Here is a 20230-nt window from a genome sequence, read left to right as displayed (position 1 = left end):
TTCGTTCACATTTTTATTTCCTATCTATTTAGTTTTTGTTTGTGTTTTTTCCTTAAACACATTCACTTTAAATACATAACATAGATCTCTTAGCTGGCAACTATTATTGCAAGGTCCCAGTTTTTCTCTGAGAAGTTTATGCGTTCAATAAATCTTGAAGGGGGGCTTCCTGCATTTCTATGCAGACGTACGACTATTGCACTAAATTATTGTATAATCTGCGCAACCAACTGAATTAATGTGGAACTGTCGATAACTTTAATGGTGCATAAAAAAGTGGACAGTTTTGGTATCTTATTAGGCACGGCATGCGTTCGGTGGAACGCTTGAGGTCCACAGGTGCATGTGTCGGTCTGCAGCTGCATTTCTCATGACCAACGGAATTGTCAATGACAACAACCCCCTTTTGCAGCTGGCTTAAAGACTTCCGACGGAAAAGAGACAGGTGACGTTAAACTTTCCCGTAGATATATTAGTTGCAATCGATTTGGCCGCATAAATATCTTATCCCTATAAAAAGGTCTTATAAAAAGTATAGAAGCCGAATGCTTAGGAGTTTTTTTTTCGTTTTTAATCTAGTACACCTATTAAGAAACGAAATATAGCTGCACAGCCGACCTTCCATCGCGTGTATACGCTAAGAATTATACACTGCGTCGTAAAAGTTGAAATTAGGATCCCGAGACAAGGTCAATGCGTTAGTATAAGTTATTGTCTTATTTTCTAAAAGACGTATCGTTTACGAAAGACATGCAAAAGGAAAGCAGTCGGCGCGATCATTTGCGCCGCTAACCAGGAATCGCTTTCCCGCCCCGCCATCAACGTATACTATACAACACGTTAGCTAATCAAGGAAGTCTCAAACAAGTAAAATGAAATTAACCCAGAAACCGGATTTTATTCCCTTTAATTTGATATCACTCTTTTGTTGTGAAACGATGTTCATTCTTACTTAAGCGATACAACGTCGGCAAGAAGCTGCAAGCCACCATAGTAGCGCCAACATTATCACTCCATAAACGGTAACTTTGCGTCTCTCTTCTCCCTATCGAACATTTCAGCTCGTAGTTCGTAACTTGCGGCCCGCCATCCTGAAGAACCTGTACAGCGTCGAACTTGTCTTGCGACAGGGAGCTGTTTGCCCGCACGAAAAATACAGATTTAGGTCTGAATTCGAATACAAGTAATCTAGTGGCTTACAACGAACAACTGACGCACCCTGAGCTAGTTTTGGGTTTCAAAGCCTGAGGTAAAATTAAGCCTCTTTAGCGGCTTTCCCAGCCGTCAGGAACTTCGTGAGGCACGTGATTCGTTTTATAGTGAAAACTAGTTAATAACTATTTGGCGCGTTGTCTGCAATGATAGCCATTTTTATGTTGCTTTTCGAGGCCCTTTTCAGTGCGTTGATTCTATTTCCAATGATCGTTAACGACAAAGAACAGACCCCTCGAATTGATTCACATAAACTAATATAATAATAAAACTTTATAGATTAAACGTCCGTTTTTGTATAGACCGTAATTAACGCCATACACAGTTTAAGCTTTCCAACTATTCATATTAACTGCACGCTACCGAGAGGTTTTATTCAATGCGCGGTTCTAGACTGACAAGACGACCTCGCCGATCTAAATACTCGGCTTTGAAGGGTTTTTGTTTTTATGGATATTCAATATTACTCAATTGGGTCGCTGGCTCAAGCCTGGCCAATGAAATATACTAAACGACGTCGTGATGAATGCAAAAAATTCTACCCTTCGGCAAATGGTTTGTTTTTAGCTTCTGATATCTTAATATTATTATTTTGGTCAGATTTTTAGTTTTTCTCGTCTACTGTAAAAACGACTAGCTACATCTAAATAAACTAAGTCGACACAACTAAACATTTACGAATCTAAGGTCAGTATAAGGTACGAGGAAAGAAAAATTGAGCCGGATAGGAGTGTTTAGGTGGCTGAAATCTCTATCATAACTATCTACACCACAACAGGAGAAGAAACACTACAACAGTATAAAAATACTTCAAAAAAACGATACTCATTTGTGAAGCGTAGCCTTCAATATTAACTAAGATCAAGCTATTTCAGAAAAAAAAAAGCAGCAGCAACCGTATCGTATTATATCTGCAGAAATATACATTCGTATTGAATGAACTTATGAAATTAATATGTTAAGTTAAACAGGACCCGGTTAAAACGAGTGCTCTGCGAAAATAGTTTAACACATGACGCCGTATCTGGGGCATATGTGCAGAGCCAGGTGACATCTGGCAAACAGAAACCAAAAGTGCGATATAAGATTCAGTGAAAAACGCCAAGTCGAGATAAACTTCCGCCATCTTTTTTTCTTATGAACCAATGATCTCCAAATAGACAGCGTTAGTAGACCTGCATCTCCGATTTTCCACAAATGACCGTGTGTCTTCCAAAAAATATATGCATCTGCTTAACGATGAATCATGGAGCGTTTTTCCTAGCTCTATGTGCCGGTAGCAACAGGGATGTCTCCGCAGCGGAACTTCATAACCTCCCTCCTCTACGTGTTGATAACCAGTTGCACTTCATCGACGTAGAGTAAGAACGTTCAAGAACTTGTTGGGAGTAAAATCGACCCCTTGCAAACGTCTACGAATTATAAAAAATCTTAAGCGGGTCGTGGTAGATTGTTCAGCAACATAAGGAAAAAGCAGTGAACTCAGATTATTAATTTGTCCTACGTCAGTCCCTCGGACGAACAGTTAAAATTGACCCTACGCTAGTAGAAGTTTTTTGTAGGATCGGCCTTTTCAGATGCAACATGCTCTGGTGGACTGGCAAAAAAATGCTGTCTTGGAAAAGAAACGTCATACGAAATTTGATGAACGCTGCGATATGTACAACGTCTATATGTAAACGTCGCACGACCTTTTTGTTATTCTCGATGATTTGCAATGATATTATCCTTGCAGTGGTTACGCGGTTTCAAATACGGCCGTAAATTCGACAGGCGAAAGGTATAGCTGTCTAGCAATTAAATTGTGTTTTAGGGTCGATAGCCCATCATATTCCGTATATACATATACAATTATCCGTGTTAGTTGTAAAGATATCTACGGCGCATGGCGAAAAGAGGAGAAGCTGCTGAGGGCAATAACGGTTGACAGCATCAGTCGTCGGCTGTCATAATAGGTCGCCGCCCAAATTCTATCCATCCATGAGGAACAAAGGGGCATGAATTTGCATTCCGGCCGATAGTATCCACGTATTTGTAGCGTTGGATACATAGCGCACAGTTTAGATGAAATCTTCATTTTTTTTGAACAATTAAAGTCCCTTTACTTCATTCTGTCAGAGGGCTCGTCGAGTCGTCTTTCTAAAGGAAGTTTTCCACTCGTGGAATGTATTTAGAAGAAATATGAAAAAGTTGACCATCTAATAGATTCTATAAATCGTTTCTAAAAAATGAATTTATTATTAGATTATTCTGAAAGAACAATAGTATTATACATTTTGCGGTCACAACTAAGTCCCGTATATTTTGACTGTTCAACCATAGCGCTTTGCTTAATTATGCGGCCTGCAAGAGAGCTATGATATTTCGAACGTAACCGGAACGTAATTGAAGCTAAATGATCCTTTTGATTTGAATCTAAAAATGTAGCTTTGAGAATTGAAAAGTTCAAACTTGACCGGCCGATTACTCAGCACCAATTTAAGCTGACGCTGTATCATGGAAGACCAAGTACATATAGTTTTAGATTTGTGTTCCTTCCTACGATTCACAACTCAAGTAAATATTGATCTTTCTCACCTTACCTATCTGATAAACTATATGTACATATTTCGTGTAACTATCGGTGTGTGAAACTAATTTTCAGGTTCTTAACTCAAACGCAGACGAGCTATAGCCCATTTGTTATAACAACGTACATGGCATTGACTGCCATGGGCCGAAATATTTGGCCAGAAGAACCGCAGGTCGAGAACATTCACACATCTCAGGCCCAAAAGCCACGTTCCCGTCATATGTAGTCGGTAACACGCTTTTCATGGAAACATGTTAATTTCAATTCGAATCCAGTCGTGGACACACACAGTTCATCTAGTGCTGAGAGTCAGCCATCTAATAAAGGCCTTAACGGCGGTTCCGGACGTAATGCTTGAAGCGTTTAGTCTAGGCCACGTCTCGACGACAAGTGCTTGTAAAAAATTCAGAAAAAAAGGTACTACAATGTATGTTAATAATTACAAAGAAAATATCCAACAGTCAATACAATAAGTCGTATAAATTTGACCATATAAATGACAACACAGTGTTTTTCAAGGTTTACACCAACGGAACCCTTTGAACAACGTATTTTTATTCAACTACTGCATCCGTGACGCTAGTTACTACTAGCACTGGCTTATATTACAATGTGTCTTGTTACGTATAGTTCTTTTACTTATCGTAAACATCAGTTATATAGTACACATATTCTGTAATGTAGTAAAGAGGGACGACCTTACGACATATAAAATTGCCTGCCTGAGCGCGCCACGCATAGAGCGCCGTATGCTACACAATTTTTCATCAAGTACTAATAAAACAGTTACTAAATAACCCTCATATTGTCAATATCTAGCATAATATCGTTCGAACTGCTACAATGTGGTTTGTCAATTAAAAGACGTAGACTATTTTTAGTTATCACTGGACGATAGCATGCTACAAATTTCTTGCAAAGACGGCTTACGTTACGTAGACAGGATCTCGGTTTTTTTTGAGATGTACGTATGACGATAATCTGAAAGCCTCTGTGACCTATCTGCCGTAGTGGTGACCAATATATAAGCCAATACTCGGAAGATAGTGTTATTTCTTAAAAGTCCTTATTAGATTATATGTTAAGGTCGTGCTAGCAAATTTCGCTCTAAATTAACCTGGCATTTGTATGCATGCCTCGTTCTATCAGCCGTGAATCAGCGGACCATGAGACCCGGCGGGCAGTAATAACGGAACCGTGTCGATTTTTGACGATTTTTTATTGCGCTGTACTTGTGTACTGTTACTTTGAGAGCAAGTTCGAAAAATCTGCTTAGGCGGCCCTTAATTTTTCGAAACCAACTCATTATGTATGTGTATATAATGAGCTAAAAAAATCCAGTCCACTAAGACTACTTCACACTGACACACCTACTCGTTTAGTGTTAGAATGTATAGCTGATTAATTTAAATAGGATAGTATAAAGGCTATACATTTATATAATCGTGTTCAATGAAAGCGCTCTTTCGTTACTGTCCTTAGCGCGTTTCTCACGCTTTGTTTCATTTCTACGGGAGTAAAGTCTAAAAAATAGTTTTCCGAAATCTTCGTATTTTTCATTTTTTTAAACCTCATTTTCAATTTTTAGTTCTTTTTTACCAAATTTTCATACAAATTTGTATGAAAATTGTTCAACTAAATCAAAAATCTTACGGTGGTATTGACAGGAAGTCGTTTGACAAAAAGCCGTTAATAAATACCATTAGTAACGTTCTGGCGGCTGAGTTGTCGCGCTTCTGTTTGCGACTTTCTTGAGTCCAGCAAAAATATGGTTTTCAATCACCTTGCTGTGGCCCCCGTCTTACATAGACACACACTATGCAGCATATGCGACGCCCGTTTGGTTGTTCTAGATGATATACAGGCACTCATACGAAAGTGTATATAGCGCTAACGTAATTTGTGTACATGTGCATGTGTGTCATGCAGGCAGCCAGCAAACCAGTTTTTTTTTCTCTTTTAGCCTATCGTGGAGCAAAAAGAGGTTAGGTGAGGTGAGGTCGGACACGAATGATCTCAACATCTGACACGGTCATCTCGAGCCAAGACGATTCAAATCGGTACTGTGGCACACAGCTGTAACGTGGCATAGCCTCTCTACAGCTCCACTAAGAGAGCAAGACAACACGTAACCCTCTTGTTGTCGTTCTAGGCTAGCGGCTCTATGAGCCTAAAGACGCAGTCAGAAACTCGCGCACACGGCGGTAGGGCTGACAGGACATGAAATGCATTACACGCCTCATGCATTCGACCGTGCTAGCGAGGGCTCCATGCTATCGCTGGGTCTTCAGGCTTCTGGCGAAGGCTATCCTATTCCAGGAATCCCAGCGTGACTAAGGATGTACGCAGTACTACATAAAGTAGTGCACAAAGAGGACCAGATACGTATACAGGTAGGTATTCGTACGAAATGTGGATACCAGGAGAAATTCTAATCATGCTAAACTTCAATTTTTTACCTGTGACTACCTAATCCCTAATGCCATCACAAAGGTTAGGCTGGTTTTAGACGTGGCTATACGCATGGAAGAAAGAAGAAATAAATACAAAACATTTATATCAATAGCTCGCTCAATAGACTTACGCATTTACCGTATTTTGGGCTTTTTCATGCAAGTTTTTGCATCCAAAAATGTTCGGGCTACTGGTATTGTTTACTGCTTTAGCAACCGGCCACAGGTGTCGCTCTAACAGCTTTTATACATTAAAGTAACAAAAATTATTCTAGTAAACATGTCTAGAAGTGGACGACAATTTGGATATAGTACGTAAGTCATAAGTGATTTTCATGGGAACTGTTGCATAATTTCTATCGATAAAGTGGTCTGTGATGGATTTACTTAGAAAACAGCAATCTAAACTGTTCCCTAGTTGATATCATCATTTACCGATTTATTGACTATTACTAATATCTTAGTTTGCATTTACTAGAAGCAGAAAGCGAGAGTGATACTCGTAAGTGAGCTCTCGTGTAGATTGAAGTGAAGTATTACGAAGTGTACATCATTTGGGAGCCGGGAGACGGCTATCCCTAAAGACAAATTTTCGATAATGTCTCAATAACTAGAAGCGGTTTTGTCATCAAAAAGAACTTGCAATGCTGGATTTGACAAAACTGGAATGTACATGTTTTTGACAAAGCTTAGATTTTGCGAAGTTATGTCTACATGTAATTGTCATCATTATGTAGTTCTACAAAACCGTCTCTATGCTATTCTACACTACAAATTAATACTCTACTGTTCTGTGCCTATGAAGATATATATCGATAAATAGAACGTTTGGCATTTTCTCTACGCCAGTAGAAATGTTCCTTGATCAAGTATCGTTTCTATTTAAGTCAGTCTCTTGTTGTAATACTTTCATCGATTTTTATGATATCTTACTCCGCTTCTATGCAGTATCTGTCCGCTTCCATACAGCAGCACGTGCAAGCTTTTGATTCGTTTCTGTAGTTTCCCGCCATGACTTAAACTTGTTCAGACGCAGAGCTTTCTTTAGCCATAGTTGATTCACCGACCCGTATATTCATGTATATTTTAAAAACAAACGCATTTAGGGTCTCTCTGTATCTATACGTTTAATTCCTGTCCATACTATTTGATGTGAAAACACAAAACAACCAGATTTTTCTATCCGTCTCACACCTCGAGTAAACAGAGAAAGATCTACGTTTGAGACAATGAGATCGAAAAGAAACGATGCGAAAAATTAAAGGGGTGATCAAAAGTTAGTTTGGACGATCAAGGATAACGCAAGGCGTAAACCAGGCCGAATAATGGAACCCCATTTAATTTGCTGAACTACGGATGGACGGTGTTTTCTTCGTGAGTGGCTACCTTATCGAATGCGTTCCCAGCTGCTGTCTGTGTTTCAGTTGGTTTGTTGTATTTTGTTCTCAATGAGGCTACATCCACAGTGGTGTCACGACGACTATAATATTTATACCTCACCCATTCACATTCAATTTTGGCACTTCAATTTTACGCCTGGGGGCTTGGGGAGAGATCCTGATTTAGCTGTTCACTTCAAAGAGCGTTCGTAAGTTGAAATTGTAAGGATCACGGTTGGTTGACTATGGCGGGGTATATACGCTACAATAACAGCAATGTCCTATGACAATTTAATTTGAATCGTTGTATCTTTGGCAATTGTTAGATGTGATAAATTCTGTGAAAAATACCCACTGATAATCTAAGATTACACGAATCCTTGAGTCACCCTAGGAAGCATACAAATAGCGTTGGCCATTTCGGCTGTGCAAGGCAGACGGTATGATAGTTTAAGTTTCTAGATGTGCTGTTTTTTGCTCAAAAAATGGACACCGTTTTTTTCCCTTAGTAAAGGAACTATTCTCGTGGCTAGGTTACTAAATGACTTTTGGCATGATGCAACAATTATTTCGGATTTAAACCTAAAAATCCCACAAACATATCGGTTTTTTTGACCGATTTGTAGTGTTTTGACCTAGATACCCTGGATTTCAGATTAACCCTTCTAAAATATAATTATACTATAGAATTTGGCAGTCGTATTTGGAATGACCCACCGAATCTCTCTAAAGTGTGAAATCCGAAATTATCCGTCATACAACAAGTAAACGTAAAAAACGCTAAAAAGCTTGTAAATAACGTTTGCTTCTATCCAAGCACTGTACGGTAACGCACAAGTGTATATGCATTATCATATATTTTTAGAACAAGTAGCGATTTTACCTCTAGGCCATGGGCTAACAGGTATGTTTTTGAAGATGGCTAAAACTGAGAAAATTAGCAAAAAGTTTACGTGAGGAATATACAAAGGACAAAAAATGAAAATTTGTATGTATTGCATAATTTTTGAGGTAATCAGGTAAAAGCTACATGACTAGAACAAAAATGTTGTTATTAGATGCATAAATGTCTACGAACTTGTTTGCAAAGCCACAAGCAGTTTATTCTTGAACCAGTTACCAGCTGCTAGTTTGTATGATGATAATTACAATCAGGATTATTTCACACCCGTTTCTGAATAGTAATCATTCATTAATTTTATGTTCAGATGTGTATCTCTTTCTCGTTTGTTTCTTCCTAGAACCGCTAGGAGATCGCCTAGTTAGCAAGTTTTCTTGCCCACCCGTCCGTTTGCTGCTCGAAGAACGGTGTTCATTTTCCTTTTATCCTACGCTCGCTGCAGCTGTCTGCCACCCACTAATGCTATGGTGCAGGAAGTAACCATCAGGGGCGTCAGCCAACGCATCTTGTTCATCCTCGCTTTTTTCGTCAGTAGATTCGGCTGTTCCTATTTTCCTTTCTGTAGGCATTCCCTGATAGTTCCCTACATCAGTACGCCCTTTGCCCAGCTAACAGCGGCAGTAACAGCCCTAATTTCCTTCTTTCCTCCTGGTCTCTCTGTTCGATACTTTCATCACGTTCCGCGTGTTTGCACGACTCGAATGAGAGCGACCCCTAGCTCCTGTTGTTTTTCTGCGTCTGCTGCGAGTGGCAGACTGCGTCAGCCAGCCAACCAGCTGGTCTCATCTTTACCATTGCTAGCACCAAGAGGAAAAGAAAGTGCGTCACTACAACACTTCCCGTCGCAGCTTACACAATTGCTGTGCTAACCGGTACTATCTGTCAACCAACTTGGCTTCCAACTTTAATGGATACAGGAAGAACTCAGCCTCTGTTTCTGCAATGCTTCGGTTCAGTAGAATTCCGTAGACATGATTGAGTCGTCACAATCAGTACGAGCAAAAGCTGTGGCAAGAGGTCGTCTGACTTCTTCGTTGTCGAATCGTGTAGTGGAAAAACTGAATGGGGACTCAGCAGTGGCAGCAGTAATAATAACACAGGTAGGAAAAACGACCTTATATAGGATGCACAAAAAGAAGAAAGATCTAAGGTGTTTGTCGACCAGCAACAGCCATTTCCTCGTAGCCTCAGCTTTCCTACCAACAAATTTAAGAAACAATTTGCCAAAATAGTCGCTACGCCGATAGTGGTATTCTTCATTAGAACTGACGACTATCGAGAAAAGCCGAGAAAAGCTGCTGCTGGTTTCCTATATACTAGTAGGTAATAATGCTCAGAATACAAATAAGCCTTTGTAATAAACCAAAATATAAGAGGTGGCAGAAAATTGAAGACAATGTCAACTGAATAGACTATTATACATTACTCCCTTGTCTATAAGGTAAGCCCGTAAAGATCCACATAATCCAGGTCAGCAACTTTTTCATAGAGTTCAAGCGATACTTTAAACAGCTTTTTCTTAATGCTAAATATTTGTTTCTACCGTGTTTTTTTATTGCAGAAACGTTTAAAAAGTGTTATGTAGGAAACTCTTGTTAGCTCACGAACGAACCTGAGACAATTTTCACTACGAAACTTTTGTGTGTTTAAAATGGTACGCCACTGTAACCTATATCGGTAACGATTTTGAGAGTCGCAATTGCAGGTGCTTGTTATAACAGCATTGGGGCTAAAGGATACTATGCTTTTGGAATTTCAGCATCGCACCCGTTTGTATCAAAATGAAGGTATATATGTTAGTGAGTGGGAGGCAAGAGCTCATGTACCTGAGCGTTTCATGGTTAGAAAAGAAAGCGTCTTAGCATTACAAAGCCGTTTTTAGAATGTCGGCTATGACCGAAACGAGCAGAGAGAGGAAAAAAAAGATATCGCATTATAAAAAATGTTTCATTTAATGAATTCTATCATACGCTATCACGGGCTAACCGCGAAGTTTCGTATAACTTGAGTTGTACTGAGAAATCTTTCAGTCATTACGGCAACGTATGAAATGAGCAGGTGACTTGAAGTAAGACCACTGCGTTTAGGTGCAAACAACATTTTTCCCAAATCAATCAGCGCCTTTATCAACATGCCACTAAATCACATTACCGATCATAACATACACTATAAATATGGCTGTCGTCAAAAAACCAAATAACAACGATCCCGGCACCAAAATATATTATTTCCACGATTGAAGTTCTTTTTTAGTGACATAAAGTTGGAAATTCAAGAAGATAAGGATCTCCTACCTGGACATAATAGAACGAACGCTTACCTATACAAAACCTGAGCATACTGTAAGTTAGTGTGAACACAAAAACAAATAGAGTTGTGTATTTATTTCTACCTGTCACTTTTTTGTATTTTTTTTTTCGATAGCTCTATAGATGATTTATTTCGTATGGGCATGTCCTCGGAATAACCTATTTTTCGTTAAAGCATCAAGGTATTGCACCCATTGTAAGTTTAACCGGAGTGGATTTTGCTGACTTAGTTGGGATTTCTCCAACAGACCTATGAAATAGCATGACAACTATACAAGCAGCTATTAGCATTTACGATAATTCTTTCTTTTCTATAGCTCCTTATATTTTGGTTATAAATATATAGTGGTAGCTTTTGCCAACGCTCAGACTCAAACCGGCAAGGCAGCGTACCTGTTGCCATGGCACCGCACCCAAATAGACGATGTTACTCACTATTGCGTGCTATTCTAGAAAATTAAACATACTGCCATAGCGACAGAGGTGTATAGGTCAGATTGCAGGTTGCAACCTCAGCATCCCGTCACGTGACATCATCCACTTACTAGTGCAAAGGTATCGTTGATAGTGTCCGCGGAAGTTTGAGATGTTATGACGTCGTTAGAACTAGGTTGAAAGGCGTATTGAGGAACCATTCTTAGGGTACGTGTGGAAAAAACATGATCGTAAAGGTACCATGTTTATTTAACTGATTGCCTCCCTAAGGGCTTGTGTCGAGGCAGAAAGCTAGGCAAAGTGTGTATAGACAGATATCGTCCTCTCCCTGAAGAATTGAGCGAGATCTCTTTGACGGGGTGTTTCGAAAACAGAAGAGCTTCTGCTGAAGGCACCCAGCAAGAGAACGTGGAAAAATCTGCTGCTTAATGTTGAAAAATAACCTAATTAATAATATAACTAATAATGAATACAATAAAATAATTAAGAATAATTAATTATTTAATAATTTAACCTTAATGTTTGAAGTACTTATAGGATATATACAGTAGACTTAACACTAAAAACGCGTGTTCCCTATTATTGGTAAAATTATTATTATTATTATGAGTACGAAAGGCTTTTTGGCAAATGTTTTCTTGAACGCTATTGGAAAGCAAATTATTGTAAATCCAGGCGATAGGGTCGAAGGTTCACGTGACCCCAAAACGTAACCAAAATAACCATGCAAGTAAGCGTTCAAAATGAAACCATGGACGAGGCACCAGAACCTTCAAAACGATAGAACAAGGATGGCACGCCAAAATAAAGCTAAGAGTTTTCCAACTCCTTTTTGTGTTGCAGCGAGTCCACCTAATAAAGGAAGCATACTAGGAAAAACTTTTCACCTAAATAAATCTGTTTTTCGATTACCCAAAGGGTTTAGCCTAGTAGATCCTAATGGCGAGCGTGAAAAAACACTAGATTTTTATTTTATGGATATGAAGTGTTCCAAAATCGGCAGCAAAGTGTAAATAACAATAGAAACACCATAACAAATCTTTTGTTAGTTGTTTTTTCGAATGAGATGTATATATTTATCAGGATGAGAGCGTTTAATATGGTAGCTAAATAACTATCTCCAACACCTGTATAGACTCTTTTTTGATAACTGTTTGGTCCCATTTAAACTTACGGCAGTTGACTTATCCTTATCCTGGACTGCCTTAACTTGCGGCCCTGGAATCTGTCTAAACTCTACTCCAGGGACCGTGCTGCGTAATATTTACGCAATTTACATGCGAGGCTGTCGAAGATAGGACGAAACAGTTCTCCTCTCTGCGTGGGGCCTCTGATAAAGGTCGGATGCCTCAGATAACAGTCACTCGTTTATTATAAGGATTCTTACTATTCTTGTAAAAATCTCCTGCGCCGGTGTGTAGGTCTGAATAGACGAATTATGGAATAGGCTTATAATAACAACCCCAACGGTCACCGTGTTGCTATTGCTCAAAATAAATTAACTATTATTGCTATTATTTATCAAAAGATCTTCGGAGACTCTCAAAGTAGTAAGTGAACATATGGACTTGTTACACAGGGCCCCGTAAAAGTGTACATGTGTTATTAATTAGTGTTTATAAATTAAGCAAGCCGCGAATTAAACAACCTTAGTAGGCACATGGGAGCAGTTCAGTTTGAACTGGCGGATTGACAACTAAGACGGCATCTATCTAGGACAAATTTCTGTGATTGTTACAACAAAGTTATTGCCTACCTTAACAAATTTGAAAAGCGGAAGGCACGATACATGGAATTCCGCAACAACAACTTTAGAAGCTGGTCCGAAATAGAACTCTGTCGATAGATTGCTTAAGTTATTTACATAACTTTCGGTTTTGTGGAAAGAAGAAATAGAAATAAGCATTCATTATACAGATTCCTTCGGCATCTAGACGTCTCTTTTTACCATACCGTTTTAATATAACTATTCTTTCGTAAACTATAATTATTTAGACTCGATAAAAAACAAAAGCTAGCTAGCTAGCTATCTTGAGTGCAGTCAGTGTACATATACAAGGTTTTCAAACCGTTCCAAATATTGTCTAAAGATAAATCGGACAGAATCCTGCCAATACTCCCTAAGAAGATATCAAAAGACTGACGTCACTAGCAGTTGCTAGCCAATTTTCACTATTTCGGTTTATTCCTATTTAACCAGCTTCCTATAACGCTTAAAAAATAAGCACCATATTCAACAATAACTGAAAACATAGCATGTATGTGTGGACTCCATACTGAACGACATTCGAGTTTGTCTCTCACTAATTTCATTCGTTCGACAGTGTTCAGCCTTGACACTGCCCTCCAGATGAAGGCGTATTATTTTGAACGTGAAGGTTCTTTTCAGGCTTACTTTCAGATGGCTATAGAACAGTGATTCTATTGGTAGGATATCATTCTTTATGTTGTTGTTCCGGCTAGCCACGGGTATCCGTTCAATGCGATAGGGAACAATGACAAAATATGTGGCTTGTTTTTATCTATAGTATATTCGCATTCGGTAATAACTTGAGTTTTTGTTTCTTCAAAATTTTCATATATAATATTATTATTATTATTATTATTAGATATTAACGTTGGAGGGCAACTCGTACTCATACTTCGACAACTTTATACGTAACATACAGATGTTGCTGCAGCTAATCTTAAAATGTATCCAAACAAACAAACAATATGATGATGGGCTTCATAAGCAAATTCAACTTTTTACGTACTTTATACTGATAATGTTCACGGCAATGTACAACTGACACTGCGGGGCATCAAGCTGTTTTCGCGTCCTGAAAAATCGGTTGGCAATCTGTTTTGCGAGAGCTCATCATGCTTCATTTGGTACTTATTTACCACTCCAAAACCCGCCTGGATAGTCTCCTTTTTGTTTGTGTGTTTTTCTTTTGCGCCAATTGAAATCCTGTTTCTATGAGCTTCTCTAGCAAAGTCATCCTCTCCGCTTTTCTTTCTCAAACGAACTTTTTCCAGAAAAGACATTTTCCGCACCTAATAATTAATCCGGGCATCATTGAGGACTAGTATCGACTAAAACTAAAAGCTTTCCAGCCTTCTCGAGCGAGCTCTGGCCATCAGCACTAAAAGCTAGTTTGACTTGGCAGAGAAACGTGTACTGATTTTTATCCCATGATTCTAGCAAAGAACCCATACTATGTACCTCCGCGCTTGCATTCACAGTCATTGGCTAATTGAATAACGTCACCGAGAAATTTCACACGTTGTCGAATTTTATTGAAGCCAGCTCCGCACGAACCAAATATCTACATACGTTTTTCTTTATGTACAGCCTGTTTCCCTTTGCTTTCTAATTATAGTATATGTGATAACATTATCGCTAGCGAAACGTTTCAAGCTACCCAGGCAGCGTAAGGCCCTAAGGTGTGCGGGGCAATGGTTGGGTACCATAACCTGTATGAACATGCCAGCCATTATGTACAACTGAACTAATTGATTTTGTCTTGTTTCGTTCGTGGGGCAACTTAGATAACGCGCACTATAGTAATAATAATAATTATTATTTGTGTCTATTCGAGGACAACGACGGTGCCTGAAGTGAATTTCAATGATTCTTGTGACAATACTTGAGCTCATACCAAGATTAGGAAAAGACCTCCCAGAAGACCAGCATACTCTTATAACCGGACCCACATCACACAGGAATTCGATCACAGGGAGCAACTGCTAAATAACGCAATAACCGACACGCGCCTAACCAGTAATCCAGGAGACGATGGAAGAATTATTACGAAAAATAGGAAGGAAAGCGGTAGAAAAAGATCGGTTTGGGCGCGTCAGGGCGCGGCAAAGCTCGGCGTCATCGTATCCCATGCAACATCGTATCATTTTAGATGTTGTCAACTGGCCGTATGTAGTAGAGAGTGGAAAACAAGGAAGGGGTCCATTTTTCAGACGAATCGCGTTTCGTGATTTTCGGTGGTAACGCTCAACACGTCACATGTGTTCCAAACGAAGATTTTACAAACCCTGTGCAATCAAACAGGCTAAACGTGAGTCGTCGTGCCCGTTCATACCACAGGAGCCTTATATTTTGGAATTATAGAGAAACTACAATACAGTGAGCTAATTTCAACGACAAATGCTGTTTCTGGTTCGAGAATGGCTTCTCAGTGGAAACTATGTGGTCACGCATAACGAGCCAGTACGCCGCCATATGGCAAATAGGTGTCGTTGAGGATCGCTAATAGTGCTTAACCCTGCTACGGCCTGAACATGCCCCTAGCTTGAATTCGGTCGAAGATGTGTAACCTGATGTCAAAATTGACTGAAAATGACGAATATTTCACAACTTAAAAATACAGTGAAAATGCGGATTGAAAACACATGCGTGATGGAAATAGTGGGAAAAATGCATTCAAAGCATACCAAATCGACAGTCGTCAGCAGAAATACTAGTCTTAATAAATGCCTTCCGCCCCAGAGTGACATATCGGTATTTCTCCAGCGATAGTATCGTCATATATGCTATTGTCAGAAAGCAGACATATACTGTATTTGATCAAGCTCTAAGTGTTCTTACCTGATTGGCCAATAACTATCAAAATTTAAAAGAAACGAAAAAAAAAAAATTGAAAACAAACCTATGTATAGCCAAATACAAGATCTGATGTTGCTCGTAATTAAATCACCAAATACTGTACCATACGGCGGGGAAAGCGAACGCGGCTGATCTTAGTCATGTAGATTTCGTATAGCTAGTCGTCGCCATACAATGGAGATAAAAGCATTTGAAAAACGATCAGGAACAGGCAAGGAAAGCAATAAATAGCAGAAGATTTTCTTCATCCATTATACGCATACGATCCATTGGGTGGACAATGGCCCCTAGGGATGTGCATAAGATATACAAACTATTTTCGTAGGCGTATTGTCGTATGGAGATGTGGTAATACAACAACTGAGTGTATTATTGTCTCATTTGAGGCTGCAGTTTAATCGTAACATATTTAGGCAGTCAGTGCCAAACCTTGTTGGAGAAATTGTCCAAACAGAGTATTTAAGAGTCATGCTTAAGATGATACGGTCTGATAAAGGAATTATCTTTGTCAGTGGGACACCATAATTTTACCGGTAGAAAACGTTTGATATGACAGGTATGTCTTCAGAAAATATGTGATTGAGGTAGAATCGTCAATAAAATCGCATTCTTTTGTTTTATTGGAAAAAAAAAAACACGAATGAAACAGAGATTTTAGTATAAAATATGTTTATTATTACCGTATCGATGTATAGTGAATTAACTCAGAATTTAACGAGAGCAATTGATGAAAAGAGGCCTTTAGTCTAGATGCATGCTCCGTCATCTCAGTCGAAGCGAGAAATGTCACCGCATATATAGGCTGTGTTTAAGAGGCCACTTTCGCACATGTTTCAACGTTTCGCTACAAAATGATACCTTCGAGCCTGATAAGCATGCTGAGATAAGTCTTTCATTTTGTACTGTGGGTCATACGCTTCTGTCTTTATGGGACTTTCCGTCTTACATGTATGTATATAGTTCAGTGCATTATGGGCCAAAACAATCGTTCCAAATTAAATGAAGGATCCTTAAATTATTACGCGCGGGGCGCACTTCTCTTTTTGCATATCTATTATACAATTTAGTTGCATCTTAATATAAGAGACGTTTACCTATTCCAGTGTTAGTTATAGTTCAACGGCACTGATTTTATGCAGAGTCTAAATGACAAATTACTCCAACAGTCCGTTTTAAATGTCAACGATGAAGATATGGTTTGTAGCTAAAGTTCTTCGGCCCCAAGTCCCTGCGATGATCATACTATAGGAAATTTCTATTATAAATCATATACCAGTGGGCATCCGTTTTTTGGTAGCGTTCCTTGGCAAAATAAGAATTTGTTTCAAGTCCATTGACTTCCAGTATCGCATGGTTTCACACTATCCGATTTGCATTTTATACGACCCGGAAAGATAAACAATTACAGCACTTTATAATTTACATATTAAATCTAATTAAGAAGCAATCTTTATGCATACGTCCACATTTTAAGTAGGGAAGCACATTGTATATAAGTAAGGCTATGTATTACGTTGAACTTCTAAATGAAGAAATCTAGCGCCAAGTGCATCAAGCGTACGTCGATAAATTACGGGCGCACGTCCTCGTATGGTTTAGCATCTGCGTGTGATCGTTTATGTATAAATGTACGATCTATAATTGTTACAATAGATGCTTGAGGAACCGCCGAGAAGTCCATTCGAAGGAAAAAGGTGGAACGGCGAAGGTGGCATTGACTATTTATAAGAGAAGAGGGGGCATTTAAAAACGGACATCTGCTATGTGTCTCCTTTCTGTGATGTCTCCTTCTTTCTATATAACTTGACCATTCATAGAAACCGCTTAATTGGAAGCTTACCGACCTGCTCAGAAGGATCACAGAACAAAGGCTTTTCAACTGGATTCAGTTTTTACGCTCTAATTTCTATCGACAATCCTACCATTCCCTTGAAACGACGCGCTTGTCTACAGCAGTCCCTGCTTTACCAATCTCTCAATGGCTCACCCACATGCTAACAGAAGAAACGTTGTATTCATTTGACATCGAGGGCTTGATTACGAGCAGGTTCTCATTCCCAAAATTGGACAGATCTATATGACACACAGATATTCAGATATGGTGAAAGCCTAAAATCCGTTCGGATGTAATAACAAGGTATTCTCCGTAATGAAACGGCTAGTTATATCATTGTCCGCGCCCTTACATAAAGAAGGTTCAAAATGTATGTATACTTGCACACGTAGCTGAAAAATGCAAAAAAGTACGAAATTGATCAAGTCAACCGAGTCAGATCATTATCCGTCGAAGCCGACATCTGAAGTTTCAAAGCAGTTTCATAACATGAATGCATTATGTTTACAGCTTAGCAGCTTACATGCGGATTCTATCCATAGGTATGACACAGAAGCGGCTAGAAGGAAACAGACAATCCGTAATAGACGTATGTCTTCTCGCCGACGACGGCGCCGCTTCCGCTACATTCTAGTGTATCGAGATTTCGTTCTAAAACGGAATAGCCGGAAGCGATCCCCAGGCGCGGTACTGGGATACAAATTCTTCTTCTCTGCTCCCGGAGCCGTTCGAATTTACTGACTACAATGCACCAAGCGAAAATGGAACACCTAGGAAAACGAGTCCGTCTCTCGGCGGTCGAATAACCGTCTAACGGTCGCTGAATAAAATGAGCGTCAACAAAAGCGAGAGCAGCAGATGCAAAAGGGTTCGAAATTCAGGCAAAGGAAAAGTCTGATAAGAAGGGCCGACAATGAGGGCTTCTTCTTGCTCACTCACTCACTCACTTGCTCAACGCTTTTTTGGTCCAAACATGAAAGCGAAAAGGAGGCCAGAAACGCGCACGCCGTCAGCAAAGGAAGATGGCGCATGAGTATCTTTTTTCCAACAACTAACGAACAACGAACGTCATTAGTAACAGCCCAGCAACGGATAGCGTATCATTTGAGGAGAGAAGACCTCGGCAAGTAAACACTTTGAACGCAACGCAACGTAGCAATGAAGCTGTACAATAAAAGCAACAAATTAGATAGAAATATCATTAACGATAACCATAATCATAATAACACTTAATATGATTTTGCATTTTTATTGCACACATAAACATCGGTAACAATAGGTTGATGTGTTATTATTTTTAACTCGTCGTCGGAGATCTTTTGTAGGAAAAAATAATCAAAAACTGGCACTGGCACACTGTTTTCAAACGCTCTCATCAATGATCTCGTCTGTGTTCATGGCAAGCTGAAGTTCGAAAATAGGAAGGTCTTTTCTCTAAGTTTGCGCTAACTATTACCTACCTGTATTAATTGTGTCAGGAAAAATGTGCAACGCTTAGCCAAACAAGGAAGAAGTCAACACATGACTAGGCAATTTCTCCGCTGAATGAGCGTAACAATACTGCGCAAGTGGCACCTTTGGACTCGAAATAAGCTCTGTATACAGAGCATGCTAAAAAAGCTTTGAGTAAAGCTCTAAGAAAAATTAAGTAAAGTCTGAGGGTTTTTTAAAACGATACATGCTAGCCTCAGCACAGCATAGGTGAAAATTTACAACAGCCAAAAAACAGCTTGTACGCAGTTAATCGATGCCGCCGGAAACTATTTCTCTAATGGTCTCTTTTCGTAATTTCAACGACGGAGTCTTTATGATCGATGCAAAAATCAACAGAAGGAACGATTTGCTGGCTTGTTTGCGATTGTGCCTATTGTCGTTCTCGTGGTAGCTTAATGAATAACGTATTTACCTACTCATCTTAGGGACGAACCCGGGCATAGACAGATTTCGTCCTTTGCTGAGAGCCAGACGTTTGATAGCGGAGATACGAGATGTAAAACTCGAAAAATCGAGGATGTGTATATTGTGGTCCAGATTCTGACTATGATTCTCAGCGAAGGAGACATCATACCACCGTGAAAAGCCAGACCATCAACAGAAAAGTCTTTCGCAGACTTTTACGTAGTTGTGCATTGATGAATGAAATGTCTGAGAAAAGGCCCTCCTTTTAGTGGAGGATTGCCTAGTTGAGAATCGAGACGTAAATTACATTTGAATTTGTTGGATCACTCTTCACTAAGTCCTGATATAACAGTGTTGATAAATTCAAGCTTTCGACGGAAATTACATCAATGAAAGATGACTGTCATAACTGACATTTTCATTACGAGCAAAAAACTTGGCTAAAATGTCTGTTTCCGTTTATTGCATATCTATACTCTTAGTAAATACTCAAAAGACAATGTTCGTTTTAGAACAAGGCAGAAATCCGAAAGGTTGGTCAGTATCTTGAATGGTGTTTATCTAGAGCTCGATGTCCTGTTTAGATAAATTAGCCTTCGTTAATTAGTTAATATATATATATAAGTTATA

The 20230-nt window shown here is 39.2% G+C and overlaps 1 long non-coding RNA gene across 1 annotated transcript in view; it reads left to right on the top strand.

Annotated features, from left to right (window-relative positions):
* The first annotated feature begins 9222 nt into the window (after positions 1-9222).
* Positions 9223-20230, top strand: part of LOC111266692 (uncharacterized) — an 11980-nt gene continuing 972 nt past the window's right edge. The window contains exon 1 of the long non-coding RNA XR_002684214.2: positions 9223-9617. This is a non-coding gene — a long non-coding RNA (uncharacterized LOC111266692). The remainder of the gene's footprint in view (positions 9618-20230) is intronic.

Source organism: Varroa jacobsoni, unplaced genomic scaffold (genome assembly GCF_002532875.2).
Source record: "Varroa jacobsoni isolate VJ856 unplaced genomic scaffold, vjacob_1.0 scaffold_1108, whole genome shotgun sequence".
NCBI lineage: Eukaryota > Metazoa > Arthropoda > Arachnida > Mesostigmata > Varroidae > Varroa > Varroa jacobsoni.
Note: the sequence above shows the minus strand (reverse complement) of the source record. Positions and strands in the feature narration are given on the sequence as shown.